Source organism: Nuphar pumila, chromosome 7 (genome assembly GCF_984573655.1).
Source record: "Nuphar pumila chromosome 7, dmNupPumi1.hap1.1, whole genome shotgun sequence".
Taxonomy (NCBI): Eukaryota; Viridiplantae; Streptophyta; class Magnoliopsida; order Nymphaeales; family Nymphaeaceae; genus Nuphar; species Nuphar pumila.
Window position 1 is genome coordinate 45,834,749 of NC_143255.1, and position 10,884 is coordinate 45,845,632.

Below are 10,884 nucleotides of genomic sequence, written 5' to 3' on the forward strand. Positions count from 1 at the left end.
TAGAATATGGTTCGTGGAGGCTACAATGGTCGCTCATCCAGTAGTAGCCAGGCCCAACCTTCATCTTCATAGGCTCCTGTGATAGGTATATTGATTAACTAATTGGATGCTTGATTAGTTCAAATGCACATTCTGAGAACTTCTAACGTACTTTTTTACAGATAATGTTTCGCCTATAGATGACCCACCTACACCAGTTGATCACACAAGTCAGGAGCCAACACAGGAAGCAGGGTCTTCTCAGTCTGGCACAAGAAGACTCATTCGAATAGTGTATATCGATAATCGACCATAAGTATTTTGTTTTCAATTATTGCATATCTTATAAATATTTTATATTGATATTTACTGTGTAACAATTCATGTGCAGCACGATGTTTGAGCCACAAGAAGTAGTACGGGAGATTAGGAATTCACTTCTTCAACATCTACCAGGACCGGTTGCTCAATGGAAAGAGTACCCAAAGGAGGTGTTAGACAGATTGTGGTCCTCATTCACGGTATACAGTTGTTTCTCATAGTTAATGTGTTTCATATTTAATTTATTTAAGTAATGTCTGCTAACTTTCTAAAAATATTTGTAGGCTTCGAATCGCTTCGCAACTACGGTGGAAGAAAATGATGCAAGGAAGGTGTGGTAGAAGGTGGCTGCCAATCAATTTGCAGACATGCTGCACACTATGAAGACTGCAACAAAAAAACATCTGGCGTAGTAGATGATCCATTACTGTGGAAGGGCCATGACCCTATTACTATCAGGAGAGATTACTGTGATGAAATGTGCGATAAGTGGGCAGGAGATGCATTTAGAAATCGCTCTGCGAAGGCTGCACAAAATCGATCGAAGATGCCCGAAGCCCATCTACACACAGGTGGATCTAAGACATTTGGGAGCCACCTGAAGAAAATGGTAACTCATCAATATATAAAATTAATTTTATAAGTATTGTTGTAAACTTGTGTACTAAATCTTTTGTCATTTAACTTCGCATGAAGCAGAAAAAGGAGGCAGTGTACCATATAAGGATGTGTTTGTTCAAACACATAAACGGAAGACCACGGGAGTCTTCGTATCAGAGAAGGCGAGAACGACAACGGTATGTATTTATTCTATTAACAATCATTGCAATATATATGCAAGTTATTATAATGTTATCATTAATTATTAATGAATACTTTAAACATTATTTTGTAGGAGGCATATGAGCAACAAATGGTAGAGCGATATGGCGATGACGCTACTCAACATCCATCATTTGATCCTACAGCATGGGTGACTGCAGCAGGTGAACCCAAAAAAGGTCGCGTGTTCGGGTTTGGGAGTAATATGAACACTTCACCAGTTATTGCTTCTTCCAGTTACGGCTCACCGACTTCTTGCGGCGACATAAGCTCCAAGCATCAGATTATTCTTTCCGGTGATGATGTACGTCAGATCGTTACAGAATCACAGAATAACTACTTCCATGACACCGTCGCCCCCTTTCTTCGAAATGAGATCAACAATCTTGTTCTGAACAGAGGATCTTCGATTCCAGGTCCCTCTCAGGTATAATCATATATTCAGTTTTTTGTCTGCCTTAGAACACATATGAGCATAATCGAATCACATATATAACTTTTTGCCTGCCTTAGAGCACATATGAGCATGATAGAATCACATATAGAGTTTTTTGCCTGCCTTAGAGCACATATGAGCATGCTATAATCACATATAATTTTTTTTGCCTGCCTTAGAGCACATATGAGCATGCTATAATCACATATTCGGTTTTTTGACTAACTAAGAACACATATGAGCATGATAGAATCACATATAAAGTTTTTTTGACTGCCTTAGAACACATATGAGCATGCTATAATCACATATTCAGTTTTTTGACTGCCTAAGAACACATATGAGCATGTTATAATCACATATTCAGTTTTTTGACTGCCTTAGCACACATATGAGCATGATAGAATCACATATAGAGTTTTTTTATTGCCTTAGAGCACATATGAACATGCTATAATAACATATAGAGTTTTTTTATTGCCTTAGAGCACATATGAGCATGCTATAATCACATATAAAGTTTTTTTGCCTGCCTTAGAGCACATATGAGCATGCTATAATCACATATTCAGTTTTTTGACTGCCTAAGAACACATATGAGCATGTTATAATCACATATTGAGTTTTTTGACTACCTTAAAACACATATGAGCATGCACAAATCACATATAAAGTTTTTTTACTGCCTTAGAACATATATCATTTATGATAGAATCACATATAAATTTTTTTGCTTTGCCTGCCTTAGAGCACATATGAGCATGCTATAATCACATATTCAATTTTTTGACTGCCTTAGCACACATACGAGCATAATCGAATCACATATATAGTTTTTTAAATGCCTTAAAGCACATCTGAGAATGGTAGAATCACATATAGAGGTTTTTTAGCTGCCTTAGAACACATATGAACATGCTATAATCACATATTCAATTTTTTGACTGCCTTAGCACACATATGAGCATGATAGAATCACATATATAACTTTTTGCCTGCCTTAGAGCACATATGAGCATGATAGAATCACATATAGAGTTTTTTTATTGCCTTAGAACACATGAGCACATGATAGAATCACATATAGTGTGTAATTTATTTCATTATATTTTGTTTATCAATACTGACTGTTCTTTTCTTGTGTAGGCTGCTAGCGATAATCAGCGTAGCGGAGCTGAAGGGACAGATAAAGGCAATGAACAAGAAGACGCACAAAATCTTGGTGATGATTAGAGAACTGTGTTGAAGAAGTTCTATTTTTTTATGTTTCCTAATTGTAATTGTTGAATTGTAAATAATTAAACTTGTTAATTTTAAGGTGGAACGATTAATTGTTGTAGATTCTTTTTATATGGAATTTTTTGTGTGGTTTGTTTTTTATTTACAGGAAATATAAATTATACCGTTCTCGGTATTTAATTTTCAAATAAATTTTTTTAAATTTTTTTTCGTGTTTGCGATGGATTAGCGACGGAACCATCCGTCGCTATTCATATAAATCTAGCGACGGCCTAGCGACAGACGTAAATCCGTCGCCAAGCCTTGGTCGTCGTTTAGTATCGGCAAATTGGCGATGGAATACAACGCTCGTTTGTTCGTCGCAATTAGCAACGGACCTGGCGACAGAATAAATCCGTCGCTAGTTAGCGTCAAAAAATTCACGACGTAAGCATACCGTCGCCTCGTCGTCGCTACGCCTGTTAGCGACGGAATATGGTCGTCGCTAATCTACTGCTTTGTTGTAGTGAGACTGTGATATGGAGAACTCATGAGAGGTGAGATATGAACTGAGCCACTGGTACCATGCATGAAGCGCTCACTTGAGCCCATATATAGCTCAATCCAACTTGCAGACATGATGTGAAAACTGAGTATTCTCAAAGCCCAGAGGTTGGCTCATATATACATCTTCAGAGAGAAACCCATTGTTGAAATCGAGCTGGTGAATGGGCCATTCCAGAGAAATGGCTATCCCAAGAACAACTCGAATGGTGGTGGGCTTAATAACCAGGCTAAAGGTTTAAAAAAATGATATCCTCCTCTTGGTGAAAACCTTTGGCAACAAGGTGAGCTTTGTAGCGAGTGACTGAGCCATCAGGATGATGCTTAATATAGTAAACCTATTTGGATCCAACAATATTGAAGTGGGACTATGGGGGAACAATGTGCCAGGTATAGTTATGGATGAGAGCTTGATATTCCTCCACCATGGCAACCCGCCAATCAGGAGACCGATGAGCCTGTTTAAAGGAGGTGGGTTCTGATTCAAGCAACACAACATTGAAACATGCTAAAGAGATGAGATATAACGTAGATAGGAAGGTTCAGGGTTTAAGGGATTCAGTCATGGACCTATTAACCATGTGATGAACATGATCGATAGAACACGCGAGAGGTTGGACTGGATCAGGAAGAGTTGGCAAAGTGGGAAGGAGTGATTCAGATGAGGTAGTTGAGGTAGGGTGGAGAGTTTGACCAATGGTGGGCATTCCAGACGGAGGACCACTCAGTAGGGTATGGGAGGATAGTTCTGGCATAGGAGTGGGTGGGAGGAGGATCTCTGGCGGATTTGAGGCAGATTCGACTGCATGGGGAAGGGTAGTGGGAGCGGTTCCTATGGTTGAGTGGTCAGACCCAGTAGAAGCAGGGTCAAGAACAACAAGGGCATGAAAGACCCAATGAGAGAGCTCAGCTGGAGAGAGAGACTGGTTGATATTTTGGAATACTCTTTTTAAAACAATTATTTTCAATAAAACTTTGGAAAATCGTCAACCAAAAATATAAAAACCGACTTTCCACAAAGTGGTAAGTACGGGTCGATCCTCAGGGAACAGGAATTAAACACAATATTTCTATAAAATTCAATTTATTAATGCCAAATGTCAACCTACAATTACAAAGTTAATACAACTGCAATTAAACACTAAAAGAAAAGTAAACAAGCAATCAGTCTTCTGCTCCACACCAAGGGTATTTCCGTCGTTTCGCCACTTAAAGAATCTTCTCACTTGGACAATATCCCTGGACACTAAATATGTTTTTCAACCTAAAGATGCAGAAAAATACAAAGTTAGTTTTCTATTCGAATAACGAAAACAATAACTAAGACTAGTTCTAATTTTACGAAAATTGTAAAGCAAATACTATTTATCAAGCAAAAATTAACTAAAATACTAAATTAATGCTAAAATTACTCAATTTAACTCTACTAATGCTGTATGATGATGATGCAACTCCTAAAATGCAGAAACTACTAAAAACAAATCTAAAAGGCCGAAATTAAGAAAATTACGAAACTGCCCCTAACTAGTGTAAAATAGCATTCTGACAGGTTATCGGAAAACCACTGTTTGACAGGGCAAACGAGGTCCGATTTTCCCGAAATTTGTTCTGTTCTGCAACTAACAGATTGAACAAAACGACAGTTTTTACAGAATTGAAAAACAGTATCGGGAACTCCAGATATAAGCGTTTCAAATCTGAGAAAAATCAGGATATCGCCAGTCCTGTAATTTAAAATCCAGAAAAAGCGGTTTTCGCAAAACGCTTAAAAATCAAACCAACTCAACTCCGAATGAGCTGAAATTTGGTCTGCAGTGAAATAACACGTCAATAAAGTGAATAGACGAAATTTTTTTGGAAAACACAGAGTTTATGCACAGAAAATAATGCTAGTGCGATAGGGCAAAAATCTGGTTTTTATTTCAATGCACTATTCACTATATGAATCTATTTTAAACACTATGAACGTAATCTAACTATAATGCAGACTTAAATACTTCTATATGACATAATATATGCTGATATTGACTATGATAAAACTAAATGAGATTTAAATGACAAATGATATGCATTTCATGACTTTGCCTTGAATGAGCTAATGATGTAAATGTCCCTAAAATACTAATGCAAGAAAGTAACTATATGCATAAGACATGCAATACACATAAACTAGATACGACTATGCTAACTAAACTATTAATAAGAAAAAGACATTAACAATAACACATTCAATCAACCAATGATAAAATCTAACTAAAATGATTACATAAATAACTAAACTAACTATTCTAAAGACAAGATGACTGAAATATAAAGGAGAAGAGACCACTAACGACCCATGGGGTGCAGCCCTTGGAATGTGACTATGGTTGACTCAACTAGGCTCTATCTTAACTTAGCTAGGCTCGGGTTTGGCTAAGGTTGACTCGACCTTGGGTTGGACTAGGACTCGACTAGGGCTAGGTTTTGACTTGGTTAGGTTACTAAGACTAGGTTGGACTCAGTTGAGGGTTGACTTAGTCAACGAAGGTTGGTTTAGTCTAGATGGGTTCGGTTTTGAGTTTCCTTAGTCAACTAGGTTCGGTTGACTCCAATGGTCTTGGATTTAGGTTTAGCAAGACTAGGGTGAACTCGGTTTAGGTAGGCTTGAACTAAGTTTGACTCCACTAGGTTTGACTAAGGTTGGGCTTTGGTTTTAGACTTGACCTAAGTGCGGTTTAGGCTTTGACTTGGGCTAGGCTAGGTTTTGACTAGACTCAAAGGGGGTGTAGACGAGGTGTTGACTCGACCTAGGCTCAGTTTGACTAGGTTAGGTCTAGACTAAAGTAGTAACCAAAGTTCACGATTTTAATGGAGGAGGTTGGAAAAAGGAATGTAATAATTACCAATATTCAAACTTTGAAATGCTTTGGATTCTCAAAAATCGCCCCATTTAAAGAGGGGGTTACACTCCTTAATTGCCTTTAATGCCTTTTTGGAAATCTGAAAAGGCCAATCTAGAAATCCACGATTTTTGCTTTTCAAGATGGAATTAAAATGCTTTTAATGCTCTATGGAAATCGTGTAACCTAGATTGGAATTTTGGTTTAATTGCAAAACACTTTCCAAAGTTAAGGAGTAACTCCTTCTTTAATGCACATTCAAAATTCAAATCTTCCTTAAATGCCTCACACGATTTTTGAAGAATATCCTTTTTCCAAAAGCTTTCCAATTTTCAATTACTTTAATTACCTCCCTTCTCAAAAATCGCCAACTTCAATGGATGCTACTTTCTAAACTAATAGACTTAATTATACCTAGGGAACAAAAGAACATAAATGGAAAATCGATTTCCTAGGAGTTAATGCTAACCTAATTCCAAAACTTACCTAAATACAACCCTAAAAACGGCTAAAACAATAAACCCTAATACATTGAATCTAGACACCTCCCTAACTCAACTAATGACCATTAAGACTTTCTAAAAATCGACCAAGAGCTCAAGGAGAGCTCTAATGGCTGCCGCCCACCTTGGGGAAGAAGAAGAACTACACGAAAATAAAAAAAAAAATATAAAATTATAAAATAACGAAAAGCAATAAAACCAAGTAACTACTATTTTGATAAAACTAAGTTAGAAAATACTAAAAATGACTCCTAATTACACAAAGGCTAACAATAACATCACTATGCTGGACTTAAAATCATAAAAAAAATAAAGAAAACTTGATTTTTATAATTTTCAATAATACACTCAAACACCAAAACGAAAAATGATTAAAACAATTAAGTAAATCAATCCTAAAACAATTGAACGACTAACACCAATTTATGCTACTGTTAACACACTAAACACACAGCAAGCAACACAACTTACTACTCTAAACCCCATTTTAACAAAAATATAAAGATCGGCTAGAATATCCCTAGCCGATTTTTTTTCTTTTTTCAAAAATAAAATCAAAACGAAACACACGCACAACCCACTACTTAGAATAAACTAAAATGAAATTTTCGAATGAGATTTTCAGCAACACAATACAAGACACAAGCTGGACAAAACAAAAATAGCAAAACAGAAAAAATATTTTTGTAGAAATCAAGAATCGGCTAGAAAAAGTCTAGCCGATTTTTCTTCTTTTCAAGCAAAAACAACACCCAAACAAACCTAACGACTAAGATGAATCAAAATGAAATTTGTGTCTGAGATTTTCTAAAAAGAAAACACCTATAACACGCTGGAAACAAAAACCCAAATCGACTAGAAAAGCCTCTTGCCGATTTGCACGTTTTAGATAAAAACGATGGAAAAACACAAATCGAATACACAACCAATGAAAGAAAACCTAATCTAACGTGCTGGTCTGTGCACGCATGCTATTCTAAGGTTGAAATAAAAAGAAAAACAAGAAACATACAGAAAATAACAAAACAAAAACCACACACACAAATCGGTTTTATCTAGAAGAGAAGGAAGAAGAAGACCTACCTTTTGGAAGATCCGACGACCGGGGGGTGAAGAAGAGCGGACCGTGGCTGGATGTAGACGTCTTATACAGTTCAAGGATGCTGTACTTCACCAAAAACGGCACCTATTGCAGCTGCTACACGTTGGAGATCCACCGATGATGGCATGTGAGCCGATTCGCGATCGGAGGGTGTAGAAAGCCGGATGGAGGTAGGGCCGGCTCACCTTGGTGGTGTGTTGCGCACTCCCGCCCAAGGTTAATGGTCTCCACCTCTGCTACACCTGCAAAAGTACAGAAAAATGGTGAAAAGACAGCAAGAAATAAGAAAGAAAAGAAAAGAAACCAAAGAAAGCTTGAAAATATGCTTGAAAATCAAGCATAGGTCGATCTTCAATGGCCAACACTTGGGGAAGATGGAGAGGAAGGAGCTGCTGCTGTAGAGTCACTGTAGGGGGCGTCCAAACACAGCCAAAGACCCCTAGGGTTCTTGAAAAAAAACTATTTATAGTTTTGACATTTTTCAGAAAGAGTGTTAAAAAATAAAATATTGCTAGGCGCCACTTTCTGGGGGGTTTTTAGAAAAACTTTTTGAAATGGGTATGGATAGGTGTGTGGGTTGGGTTTTGGGCTTTCTAAGAGTTGATCCAAGGTCCAATTGACCTAATTGGGTCGGATATGGATCCGATCCACCTCGAAATCCGTGCCCAAACACTGAAATAGCCATAACTCTCTCATTTTAACTCCGATTTTTCTGAAATTCGAACCATAGCCCCTTACTATCAAAACACATCTAAACATGGGTTTAAAACCTTAAACTTGATACAAAACGCATGAAAAACTTGTTTACATGATGTGCATTTCATGCATCATCAAATACCCCCATGCTTGAATGTTTGTTAGTCCCTTAACAAACCCTAATCATGATATGCACTGAAGACAAGAAATGCTAAGCATGAATGCATAATACTACCTCACTTTCGTAGGAATCACGGTTGCATTTAGCGTATGCAACAAGCCCTTTAAACCCCTAGCTTACACTAGTGGACGAGTAAGGTCTCGTGAGGGTTTGCAACGATGCTACCCACAAACATCAATAAAATGCAAGGATGATCTTTCAAAAATATTAGGCTCTTAAGAATGCAGTTGTAACAAATATTTCATGTAATTGACATTCTCAAAACAAGTTTAAAAATCTCATGCCTCCACAGTAAAAATTCTTTTCCTTCACTTTTCTAATATTGTAGCTAGTTCATGATTTTTCTCCGAAAGTCAAGTATTCTCATGTTTTACTCATTTATTCTCACTTGTATATTTTCTGCACAGTAATGCACCTATATACTTAAGCAATGAAAATTTTCTCATTCAGCACATTCTTTTTCTTTCATTTTCAACTTTTGATCTCTTGTGCATTCTTCTCATATGAGCACTATTTCGAATAGTCAGTTTTCGTGACCCGTGTAGCAAGCTTTGGGTCAGTGACTCCCAAGTCGGCCGACCTTAGGGCACTAGATACAGAGTATCCCTCGGACTTAATTGCTCGAGTCACTAGACCTTCTATTCTAATAGTTTACGTATAGTCTTCCTCTTGTCATGTGCAATGTCTCTATCTCTTAGGCTTTCTATGCAGTCCATGTAACAAGCTTTCGAACCGGTGGCTCCCAAGTCAGTTGGCTTTGGGGCACCAGGTGTAAAACACCTTTCAGATTCTACTTACTCGAACTACAAAGGCCACAAATATAGACTTAGACAAGAAGATGATCTCCTTCGTTATCCTTTTCGTTAAGACACTCAAACACTTCATCTCGTGTCTGAGTTCCACTACTAGGATTCACGAAGACATCAACAACTAAACGTAGCTCTATTCTTTTAAACTCATTTTTCAAACATATCTTTCCATTGCTTATTTCTTCCTCAAAACATACTGTGCATACTTATACAAAAGTGATTCAAAATTTTCTAACAATCAAATACTATCTTTTCTTTGAATTATCTCATAAACAACTACTACATTTGATTCAGTTCAGAGAAAAAAAAATTTATGGGGCTTAAAAATTTTTAAACTGTTAGATTATGCCAAAAACAATCATATATGCTACACTTTGTTCTTAAATGCCTACTTTGATTACCAGTCATACAAATTTTTTTTTTTTGTGTGTATTTTTTTTTTTTTTTTGCATGCATCTAAACCACCCCCCCATGCTTGAATGACACTGTCTCTAGTGGCATACAAAATGAATAAAAATGTAATGCAAATGCAGACTAAAAGACACTAACAAAAATATGGGAGAAAGGATAGATACAACCTGCTTTGCTCTGAGCTTTTGAAGTTGATTTTCCTCTGATTCTTGAATTCTTTGAAAACTCTTCTCTGTACCTGGTAATTGACACACTAATTGTTAAGTTCATCCTGCATACATCAAAACACAAATTAGCACATGTGAAATGAAATACTAAATAAATAAAAACTCTAAAATGAAAAATAAATAATGTACATATGATACATCCCTCTGGTCGAATCTTCATGCCTTCGTGAGATGCACTATCTCACACTCACCATCCTGTAAGGCATCTGAAATGAATGGCTTCAGTCTTTGCCCATTTACTTTGAATGTACCTTGGGTCATAGGATCGAATAATGTCACTGCTCCATGGGGAAATACTTCTTTTACAATGTATGGACCTGTCCATCTCGATCTTAACTTCCCTGGGAATAAATGTAAACGAGAATTGTATAGCCACACTTTCTGATCTGGCTCAAACACTTTTCTGACAATATACTTATCATGAAATGCTTTAGTGCGAGCTTTGTATAATTTGGCATTCTCATATGCATCATTCCTGAGTTCCTCTAATTCTGAGAGCTGCAGTGCTCTCTCTTTGCCAGCCTGGGTGAGGTCAAAATTCAATTTCTTTATAGCCCAGAACGCTCTATGCTCTAGCTCGACAGGAAGATGGCATGCTTTCCCGAATACAAGGCGATACGGAGACATGCCAATGGGAGTCTTGAATGCAGTTCTATATGCCCAAAGTGCATCATCTAAGCGCTGGGACCAATCCTTGCGGTCCGGACAAACTGTCTTTTCTAAAATTCGCTTA